The sequence below is a fragment of the Mastomys coucha genome, unplaced genomic scaffold, assembly GCF_008632895.1.
Source record: "Mastomys coucha isolate ucsf_1 unplaced genomic scaffold, UCSF_Mcou_1 pScaffold14, whole genome shotgun sequence".
NCBI lineage: Eukaryota > Metazoa > Chordata > Mammalia > Rodentia > Muridae > Mastomys > Mastomys coucha.
The window spans coordinates 11,566,699-11,577,780 of record NW_022196896.1 but is presented as its reverse complement, the minus strand read 5'-3'; the positions used below and the strand labels follow the sequence as shown (position 1 = coordinate 11,577,780).

At 36.3% G+C, this 11,082-nt stretch overlaps 1 pseudogene; it reads right to left on the bottom strand.

The window, feature by feature from the left end:
- Nucleotides 1–65, bottom strand: LOC116089549 (annotated as a pseudogene).
- Between the last annotated feature and the right edge of the window lie 11,017 nt (nt 66–11,082).

Below are 11,082 nucleotides of genomic sequence, written 5' to 3'. Positions count from 1 at the left end.
CAGGGGCCATGCTAATCTTCTCTGTATCGTTCCAATTTTAGTATATGTGCTGCCGAAGCGAGCACGAATTTATACCATTCTTACAGTCAGATAACATTATGTATAAATTGAGCTTAATTCTGTCTCTGGAAAACAGATACTCAGCTGTAATTGAGAGAGGACGTGTTTTATATGCAGGTAGAAGAAAATATTTAAGCCATAAATCCAAAATACAAAAGAATAGGGTTAGTCTCAGACTGTGGGAGAACTGACAAGTCTCAGGTGGGTGAAGGGGCTAGACAGCAAAATTACCATAAAGGTTATATACAATAACAATGAGAGAGGAGGCCGGCGGTGGTGGCGCACGCCTTTAATCCCAGCACTTGGGAGGCAGAGGCAGGCAGATTTCTGAGTTTGAGGCCAGTCTGGTCTCCAGAGTGAGTTCCAGGACAGCCAAGGCTACACAGAGAAACCCTGTCTCAAAAGAAAAAAAAAAAAAGAATGAGAGAGGAAAAGTGACTTTGCCATTTTGTCTGGAGGGAATCCAAGACTACAGACTAAGTTTAAATTTTCTGACATCATATGTTGACCCTAATAGCTTTGTTTTTCCGCTTGTGAAAGTATATAGTCCCTGTTGTCTGAAATTCACTGTGTAGTCCTTGATGTCCTGGAATGTAAAACTTCCTCCCTCAAAATTCTAAATGTTGCAATTATAAGCATAATAATTATAAGCCTGGCTTACAAAAACTCTTCCTATAATAGAGATCCGCATGGGATTTTTCATGTCATTTTGTCTTGTAAAGCAAGAATACCCCGTTGATTCAAATCTCCACTCATTAACTAAAAAGCTATCAAAAGAAAAAAGCTCCATAACATTTCTAGGCCCAGAATTCATTTTTTGCTTTGTGAAATCAACACCAATAGCTACTATTGTACTAATGTTCAAATTAAATTAAATAATATTTACAAACATCTCAGAATAATATCTAGAACTTTGCCAAGACTCAAAATTTGCAATGTGTCATTATATCTAGCATATGTGTATATATCTTACCATTTCCTTAAGTGGATTTTATCTGTGCATATTTTGTATGAATCATTTTTTTCAATAAAATCATGAGATAGTGGTAAGTGCTGTAATCCTTGCTGATCGGATGCTTATAAACAAGGAGCTTAGGATTCCAAATTCACAAACTCCCTGAAGTGCACAGTGAACTTAAAGCAAATTAGCAAGACTGTGTCTCAAACTTGAAAAATAAAAGGAGTTAGGGTTATGATTTAATGGTGGGTTATTTGCTTATATCTGTAGTGTTATGGGGTCCTGCAACCACTCTTCCACAGGGCTCAGGGCTCTAGGGGACAAGGGAGTTTTGACTGTGTTTACCTCAAGCGGGCTTTGGGAGGCCACAGGACACCACTCTGGGGGTTGAGGAGTGCAGTCTCAGGTCCCAGGGACTGCTGGAGCTGGATCAGTATCACCCACCGGGACTGCAGGGAGGTTGGGGCTGTCTGACTCTCAGTGGCTCTTGGGCACCCAGGCGCCACTGAGAGCTTCAGGATAGCTAAGAATGGAGTGGAGGCCTGTGGGCTGAATCTAGCCAGGCCCCGAAGAGGAAAGAGGGGAGCTGGATCTTGAGGGGGTTTGTGGGTAGGGTGGTGGCTTGGCTGAGAGGCCTTTTGAAGGAGATTAGGAGGCAGGCTCTTTAGATGAAGGCCTGTTCCGTTGCTCTCCATGGCAGATCCCGATGAAAAGAGGCAGTCCACGGTTTTAAGACATTAAAATTTCCACAATGGAAATAGAAAAGTAGAATGGTGGAAAGTAGATGAGATGCTCTATGCAAGAACAATGAGATGCTCTAAAAGAAATCCAACTTCAAGTGACACTGCTTGCAAAGATTAGAAACCTCCAGCAGACTGACAGATGCAGGTGTTTGTGTGATCTGAGGTACTCCCCTAATTCTTGCTGAAAGCAATATGTGAAGACAACCTAGACTTCTCTTTGTCCTGTTTGAATTTCCTGAATAATGCAAACTTAATGAAGTTCACAGAACCTCATCCTTTCTAACACTCTAAACATTCTTAGCTTATCATCACTCATGATTACAGTTCCAGGTAACTGTTGAGTAACATCATGAGAGATGAGCTAAATTTTTTCTGCTTAAAACCACCACCCTCAGATATGCAAAAAAGTTATAGATATATTTTAAACAATTTTACTAAACATGCTTTTTTTCTTTTAGAATACAATTTATATTTCATTATACAACAATTTTGACATGACCTATATCCAAACTCCATTCTTCTGAAGGCCATTTGCGTTAGCCCCTCGCATCTATCTGGAGTGTTTTTTTGTCAATCTTATGATTTCTTCTGACCCTAATAACCTAAGTCAAACTCCTTACAAAAGAAGTCTGCATCTCCAAGAGCTCCTATCTCATTCTCAAATAACTATCAGTTATTCTTAATTTTGATTAAAATTTTATATTAGAACTTCTTTGATTTATTTTTGAATATTTGCTGACAATCAATTAATGGAACTACAGCATCTTTGGAAAATGTCCTCATTTATCACAGAAATAAGCATGATAAAGTTATCATTGCTTAACTCATTATTATTACTACTACTAGTAGTAGTAGTATTGTAAAAACAAATAGTCTAGCCTTTATATGCAACTGTCATTCCTTTCTATGTAGGTAAAAGCATAATGATAACATTAACATCTGAGATAAAACTAAATAAATGAGTCAACTAGGCCACATACTTAAAAAACATGCTTTCTCCAGTTATATTAATTATAGGAACTTTCTTTTTAAAAATATTGAATTAGTTTACCAGAAAAGGACATATTTATTTAAATTGTTTTGCATCATATCTTTGCTTGAGAATTATGTGCTGAATAGCTCAGTACATTTTATGCTCCAAAAAATATATGAGCTGTTCCTGCCATTATTTTCTATAGCTTTTATCAAACCAGTTCAGCGGAACTGAAGCAAAATTAATATGACATAAAGTCAGAATCAGTTAATGGAAATTTCCATGTGCATGATCCTGATGCTCTTTTAAGCATTATAGTGTGGAATGATGTTATTTTTCATTTGAAATTATTTTTTCCAAAATTCTTTTTTGATGGTATTTGGAAAGATTAACTCTGATATCTGCCCACCATACTTGCCCAAATATGCATAACAGTAGCATGTTCTATCTGTGTATCAGTAGAATTTGCTTTGTTTCACTTTTGTTTCTCATAGAAGTAGCCAGAAATTCATGTCCGCATCCTTCCGTTGATAGAATAATGTCCTATGATGAGTCTGTAAAATCTATGATGCCATTAACCAATTCTCAGCACTTGTCAAATAAATTAAGATGATATGAATTTGTTTTCTACTCTTTCTACACTCAGGGGATAAAGGATGCTGCCTATCTTCCAAGAATGGGTGGTTTGGTTTTAAACACATGAATTGATATTATCCTTCCCTTTAGGCCTATAACCATAGAATGAATTTCATATTTGTGTGGGGGTGTAGAACCGCCTTAGCAACAGGAGAAACCATAACTATTACCCAATGTAGTTGTAATAATGATAATAGATGGAAAGTGAAAGTCTCCAAAGGAAATGATGATAAATGTACACAATTAGTTTGTAAGTTGTTAGTACTCTTTCTATCCTAACGCGAATGCTAACTAATGCTTGGCACATTATTCTATTAGAACTCTACTACTGCTGGAATGATAGCTAACTCTGAAGTTTTAACCAAATTCAAAGAAGTGTGAAAGTATTTATTGGCTAGTGAAAATAGGCAAGTCTCTGTTATGAGAAGAGGTGAGTAGCATGGATTATTAAACAGCTTTGTGTCATAGTGGTTACTTTTGACTTTTGGCACTGCCTTTATTACTTGGTAATTTGGGATCAGTTATTTGTATTAGCTGTTTTTAGGGGTCAAGGAGAAATAAGCTTTATCTGAGTAATTTCATTTCTGAACACAATGGAATGATACCAGACTTCTTTTCCTATATAATTATATTGATAAATGGACAAAACACATAAATCCATTGCAGTGAAACATTTGCTTAACATGATAGCAGGAATGTCTTCCCATTTGAAGTAGAAAAGTATACTGAGAAGTATCATTTTTTTTTCTAGCTCTCTACCTGGATCTGTTGCCTAGGTTACTAAACAAGGAGAAAAGACTTGCGTAAAGATGAACATTTTTACTTGCGGAGAACTTAGATAGTGACTATAAGGGAAACAAAGGTAGTTAAGATTTCCTGAGACTAGGGAATAATATATAGTAACGATTATAAGCACAAGAGGTAGAAGTCCTCCTACAGAGCTGTTAGATAAGGTGGTACTGTCTGAACCAGTTGAGGGATAACAAGTAAGACAGCTATATTCCTTAAGTACTTGTCACAATATTTCCGTTGCTTACAGAGGGAAGAAAAATATGTGAATCCCAGTTGCCTGAGGTATAAATTTCTAATTACATATCAAAACATTTAGTAGAGAATCAAAAAAGATATCCCTTAATAGTATAGCAAAGTTAGCCCTAAAGTAAGAACTACTTAAATTTTGCCTTTGCCAAATCAGAATGATACCTAAAACAATGACTGACAAAACTGGAGTTAGAAACATGTTTTTAACAAAAACATAAGAATCACAGTTGTATCCCAGTACTGGCATACAACATCAATTATGGTGTTACCTTTAATTCCTTTGATAAAGTGAAAAACAGGTAGATTATCTTATTATTCTCACTAGCAAAATATAATAGACTAATCATTGAGATGCAGGAGCAGATGAGAGATCCAATCTAAAACATTCAAGATGGTCAGTAGTTAAAGAAGAATGCCTGAGGATGTCCTCAGTCTTCCATGTGCACTTGAACACATGTGTACACTAACACATATATGAGCATGCATGCACATGTGTACATACCAACAGGCACACATGATCAACAAATGGCTCTACTATAAATTCAATCAAAATAGTAAATCAATTAATGCCCATAATCTACTCTATCAGATATTAATTAGAATGTTCAATTTTCAAAGTCAGTATGTCCTAATATTAAATCAACTTTGCTATCCATAGAATAAGACAGTGGATATCACACATTGAAATGTAGCAATTTAAACTATTTCCTTTGGCTAAAGCAGGGCTGAAAAGACAGAGAATTTGGTGATTTCTTTTCTTGTAATCATGAAGGTATTAGTAATAATCCAAAGTTGTCTAAAGTTATGCATTAACTTGCTCACTGCATATTTGGATACTTTCAATATCTGAAGTAATTCATAGCAGATATAAAGAGACAAAAACAAACAAACAAAATACACCAAAAAGTCTATAGACTTCAGAAAAACCTTGAAGACATCTTCTAAATATATACTGTACATGAATTTCCTTGCTAGATATTTGTTTACAGACCAGGATCTTGTGACATATCAAAGGTATAGGAAACCTTACAAAATATGTAAAATTTCATGAGAAAAATAAAATGAAAAATTGGACTAAAACTAAAACTGAAATAGCATGAGCTATTGGACTAACATAAGGAGAACATTAACTTTTCTTATAATAAAACATTTCTGAACTCAGATGTGCGACCTTTGGGAGGCATGACTTTAAGTTCTCAGCCTGAATGTTACTCAGTTTCAGAAACCACCAATTTTTTAAATATGGCTCCTGCTTAAGGCAAATATACACAAATACACAATAAGGTATATACTATTTTTTAAAATTATTTTCTCTCCTCATTACTTGTGCTTAAATATTCATTAAATAAATTTTAAGTAAGCTCCAGTTCTTTTTCATATTAGTCCAGAAATTCTTTCATGTTGTAAAGTCAAGAATCTCAGCTTCAGCTGAGTAAAGTTTTCTGAAAATAAGTCTTTATGCTAATATAGGCAGCTCAAGATTAGCTTGGGCTTCATAGTAAGTTCACAGCCACCTTGCACCATAGCATAGCATCTTATGAAAGAAAAAAAAAAAGAAACAAAATAGAGACAAGGAGAATAAAATAGAACACACACTTATAAATTCACAGATTCCTGAGAAAATTACTCTTAGAACAAGACCTCTAAATAACGTTGGTGCTCACTACAGGCTGAGGGCCATGCAGGAGGAACAACAACAACAACAACAAAAAATGGCTTTAGATCTCATGGAATGCAGTTGCAGGTTACCACAGCCACATGGGTGGGCCTTGGTATGGCATGGCCCTGAGAACTTTGTGTCCTGAGGACTCCATGCTGTTATGGAGTTCTGCTCTGCTTGCTGCCCTCACATCCCTCTTAATCTAAGTATCATATGAAAACTCTAAGGGGGCTTACAGTCTCTCACTGGACAGTATCTCTAGCATTCACAGTATTAATGCTAGACCTCTGTCAGGCATTGCTGCTGGAGCAGATTAATGATCTATCATTATCTTAGATAAGAACTTAGAGATGTAGGTTGTCCAACAGTGACTATCACCATTAGAAAACATTTGGAAAAATAAAGTTGTTAGTGAAGCTTGGTTGAGATGTTTTTACCACTGCTCTGATGTAAAAAAAAAAAAAAAAAAAAAAAAAAAAAAAAAAAAAAAAAAGAAATCTTAGGGAACAATATGAAGTTCAAAAAGCACACTCTTATTAGTTAAGCTAGAAACCTTTATGATCAGGGAACAAGAACAATGGCAGCACTGGCTAATGTGGCTCTCAATGAGCCTGAACTGGTGATAGTTGATCTCTTATACCCATTTTTGCCCTCAGCTTCATGATATGATTTAATGAGAATTGCTTATAAGTAGATATGCATTTTGAGAATTTTAGGTAAATATGACTGATTTGTATATAAAAGCTTAAATTAGTGATTCTTTTGAGATTCTTACAAGATTACTTTTAAAGACAAACAATGAAATAATGGTTTTTGCTGACTGCCAATAAGAGAAATTGGCTGAGAAAACTACCTTGCTTGCTTGCACTTTGTTAATCTATAACAAGTTGCTTGGTTATGAATGTAAGTGGGTTTTTAAAGAATAACTTGTTTTCTTTACCTGCAATATGTAATGTTATTTCTTATGAAGGTATTGGAAAAACACTTTTTTCATAATCATTCACTAGGAGAAAACCAAAACTTAATCACGTTGCAATTGTATACTGCTCGAAGATTTTGCTGGGATATATAAGGTATGGAAGAAAGAATAGAATATGTTGTGGCTGGAACATTGTTTTTCCTATTCATCAATTATGTGTGTGTGTGTGTGTGTGTGTGTGTGTGTGTGTACATGTGTGAATTTTCTCTTTCCTTCTTTTTCTCGCCAACCTCAAGTAATTAAGAGTTCACCCTTTTTCTACTAGTCACATAGAGTGCCAGCCTCCGTAAATTAAGCTTTGTTCCCTTAGAAAAAAAATTTGCTGAGTAACTTCTCTAATCACTGACTGCCTTTGGCAGCAGCCCCTATAGGTATCTGGATCCACCCTGGTTAGCAGCTCTAAGCAATGACCTCCAAAGTCTGCCTGCCTCGGTTTACTCACCACATGGATGCTGAAGCCAGTCTTTGGCAACTACAAATACTATTAGCAGCACAGCCTTACAAGATGCTCCTAACCTTAACCCCTGAATTATCGGGAACCAAATACAACAGCTTTGCATTTGATGAGACAGTGGAAAGCAGGAAGTAAACCGCCAGCAAGGGTAGCAGAGAAAACAAGGACCGGAGCTGAGATGCGCTTTGGAGGTATAAACTGAAAACAGTAGATTTGAGTGCTCAGTAAAAGCTTTGCCACTGCCTTAGTCCCATCTCTCTGGCTTTAATAAAAAATATCCTGACAAAGGAAGAAACTTAGAAAAAAAACTTTATTTCAGATTACAGTCCCAGGTTGTGGTGGTTTGAATATGCTTGGTCTAGAGAGTGGCCTTATTAGGAGGTGTGGCCTTGTTGGAGTAGGAGTGGCCTTGTCTCATTGTGGAAGTGGGCAATGAGACCCTTCTAACATGGGAGCCACTCTTCTCCTCAAGGCCTTTCTGGATGCTGCCATGCTCCCACCTTGATGATAATGGACTGAATCTCTGAACATGTAAGCCAGCCCCAATTAAATGTTGTTCTTATGAGAGTTGCCTTGGTCATGGTGTCTGTTCACAGCAGCAGAACCCTAAGACATTTGTTATAAACACTCAAGGCAGAAACTACAAATAGCTAGTCATCACATCCACAGTCAAAAGCATAGAGAAATGGATGAATATTTTCTTGCTTGTTCACTTATAGTCTTCTCTATTCTACTCTTATACAGTTCATGATGCACTTTGTAGGAAGTGGTGCCACCCACAATGGGCTGGGTCTTCACAAATTATTAATCTTATAATTAAGACAATCCCCTTCACATATAACCACAGGCTAACCTAATGTAGACAACCCATCATCTAACCAGAACCCTAACCCTCATTGAGACTCTCTACTCAGATGATTCTAGATTGTGTCGTTAGTAATTAAAACTAAATATCACAGCCATCATTAACATTCCTCCATAAGACTGAGTTGTGGGAAAGCCTCTGGAGCCACATGTTATAAGAAAGCAGGTAGAGCAAGCCATGAGGACAGAGCCAGTAAATAGCATTTCTCCATGACCCTTGGATCAGTTGCTGCATCCACATCCCTACTCTCACTCCCTTGAATGATGAATTATGAGCTGTAAGTGAAATACAACATTTCCTCACCAAGTTGGCATGGTGTTTCAGTACAGCAATAGAAAACCTAACTAAACCAGCACTTTAGAACTTAAAAACAAAAGAAAAATACAATGAAACAAAAGATATATATTTTGTATGAGTGATGGAAATCAACATATATTTTGAAAGTCATTTACTTCTTAAGGAACACTAGACACTGAAATGAGATTACTAAAGAAGTTTGCAGTAAGGAAAATTAAACTGAGTATAAAATTTGAAAGCAAATCTACAAATCTGGAGGAATAAATGAAAGATAAACTTTAAAACATAGTAGGGTTTGTAACAGAAAAGTGATATATTCAGTGTTTATGTGGGATAAGGAAGAAAATCATATCAAGAAAGGTAGCATAGAGGTTGGAGAGGTAACTCAGAGATTAAGAGCATTGGCTGCTCTTGTGGAGGACCTGAATTTGATACCCAGCATCCACTTGGTGAATGAAAACCATCTATAACTCCAATTCCATAATATCTAATGTTCTCTTCTGAACCATACTGGAACATGGATATACATAATATAAAACAAATATTTTTTAGAAGTAGAGCATAATTAATCATGAAATGATCAGAAGAAAAAATTTAACATGCTATGAAATTCAAGGATAGAAATATAGAAATTAAAGTGTTCAGAACTGAGTTGTAAAGGAATTTTAATCCAGCAACATGGCTACTCTGGCAAGGGATCACAGCCTAAGATCTTAGGTTTGTATGATCAGCCAGAATATAGACAAGTGCTTAGTACACTCCTGTAATCCCTCTGGCTGGAATATAGGCAGACCTTTAATACACAGCTCTATTTTCAAACCATGATATCTAATTGAGAGGCAAAGTCATGAATCAGAGAAATATTTGACACAATGCGTCCAAAGCAGGAGGTGCCCAACTCTCTCATGAACAAATGAGAGAGGCCCCTTAAGAATAGTGCAGGGAGAGAAAGCCAGTTAAGTTCAGTGCAGTTCAGTTGAGTGCAGTTAAACTCAGTTCGGTTTAATGCAGTTGAGATCAGTTGAGTTTATGCAGTTCTGTTCACGGAGTTCAGAGGCAGTTTTTACAAGCAGAACAATTCAAGCAGCAGCCAAGAAACACCACTTTCAATCCATCATCTTAGAAAGGAGATTCAGCCAGATGAGTTGAATCAGCCAGTCAGATTTCAGGAAGAATGAGAAAGGATGCAATTATTCAGCAATAAGTCTCATAGGCTGAAACATTCTAGGCCTAGGTAAGTAAACAAAGGCTGAAAGCTGAATCCTTCAAGGTCTGGCATTGCAAAAGATTAGATTATACAGAGGCTAGAATCTTCCAGGCCTAGGTCTAGAAATAGTTAGATAGAAATGCTCTGGGCTCAGCCCAAGGCATGTATTTGTAAAGCTTAGGTATGGCTCATACCTCATCCCTTCCTCTTTGGAAATAAAAGAAATATTTACACTGAGTATTTAAATGCTACCAGAAGATTGTGTGTGAGTTAGTGCATGTGTGTGTGTGTGTGTGTGTGTGATTTAAGCATTTTCCAGTTGATGGAGAGACCTGGTTCATGTAAGGTAAACTAAACAGAGCTAATGAGATGTTTGTGAAAGCTGGAAAGACAGATTTGGAAGGAAATGACACGTGGCTTTAATAACACAAGCTCTTTTCAGTAGAGAGGAGAAACCGAGGCAGCACTTAGCAGTTGCTTTCAACCTACAGAGAAAAGTGGAGTACTAACCCATCCTCAAGCACTGAACTGTCCTGACAAACAGGAGAATTAGGAAATGGCCGCAGTAGCAACAAGAGGATGGAAACACACACACACACACACACAGAGAAAGGAGGTAATAAGTAGGTTCAATAAGAAGGAACTAGTGAAAATGAGATTGTTCTCAGACATATTTTGTCTGAATATAGCAAATAACAGAAGTAAAACCTAATACCATGGACTTCAAAGCTTTGGTTTCTCATGAAACACTGTACTTGCACTGGAGAGTGGATAGGAAGACACAAAATATGAGGCAAGTGTTATTTACAAAATCATCTCCTTTTTCCTTTTGGTGTTTTCTACCTTTATTTGTGTTATTGTTCAGTGATCAAACTTTTTCATAAACAAAAGTGTTATTTTAATTCTGAAACCATTTTTATATTTGAATCATTTGTATGGTTTTCACTATGAACTTGAATTATAACTTTTACAAGTCTCAACGTATACAGCCTCAGGAAAATTAAGTTTCTGATGAATATTTTAATAACTGTGCAAAATTTAAAACAACATATTAAAAGAATTGATTCTGGTGTGTTTTGTGGATCTGAGAATACAAAACTGAATGAAAAGTACGAAATTTCACAGTGCATGGAAGCCATTGTCATAAAAACAAATTATCTCCATGAATACATATTCACAGAGTGGTAAACAAAGCTACTCACACAGAAG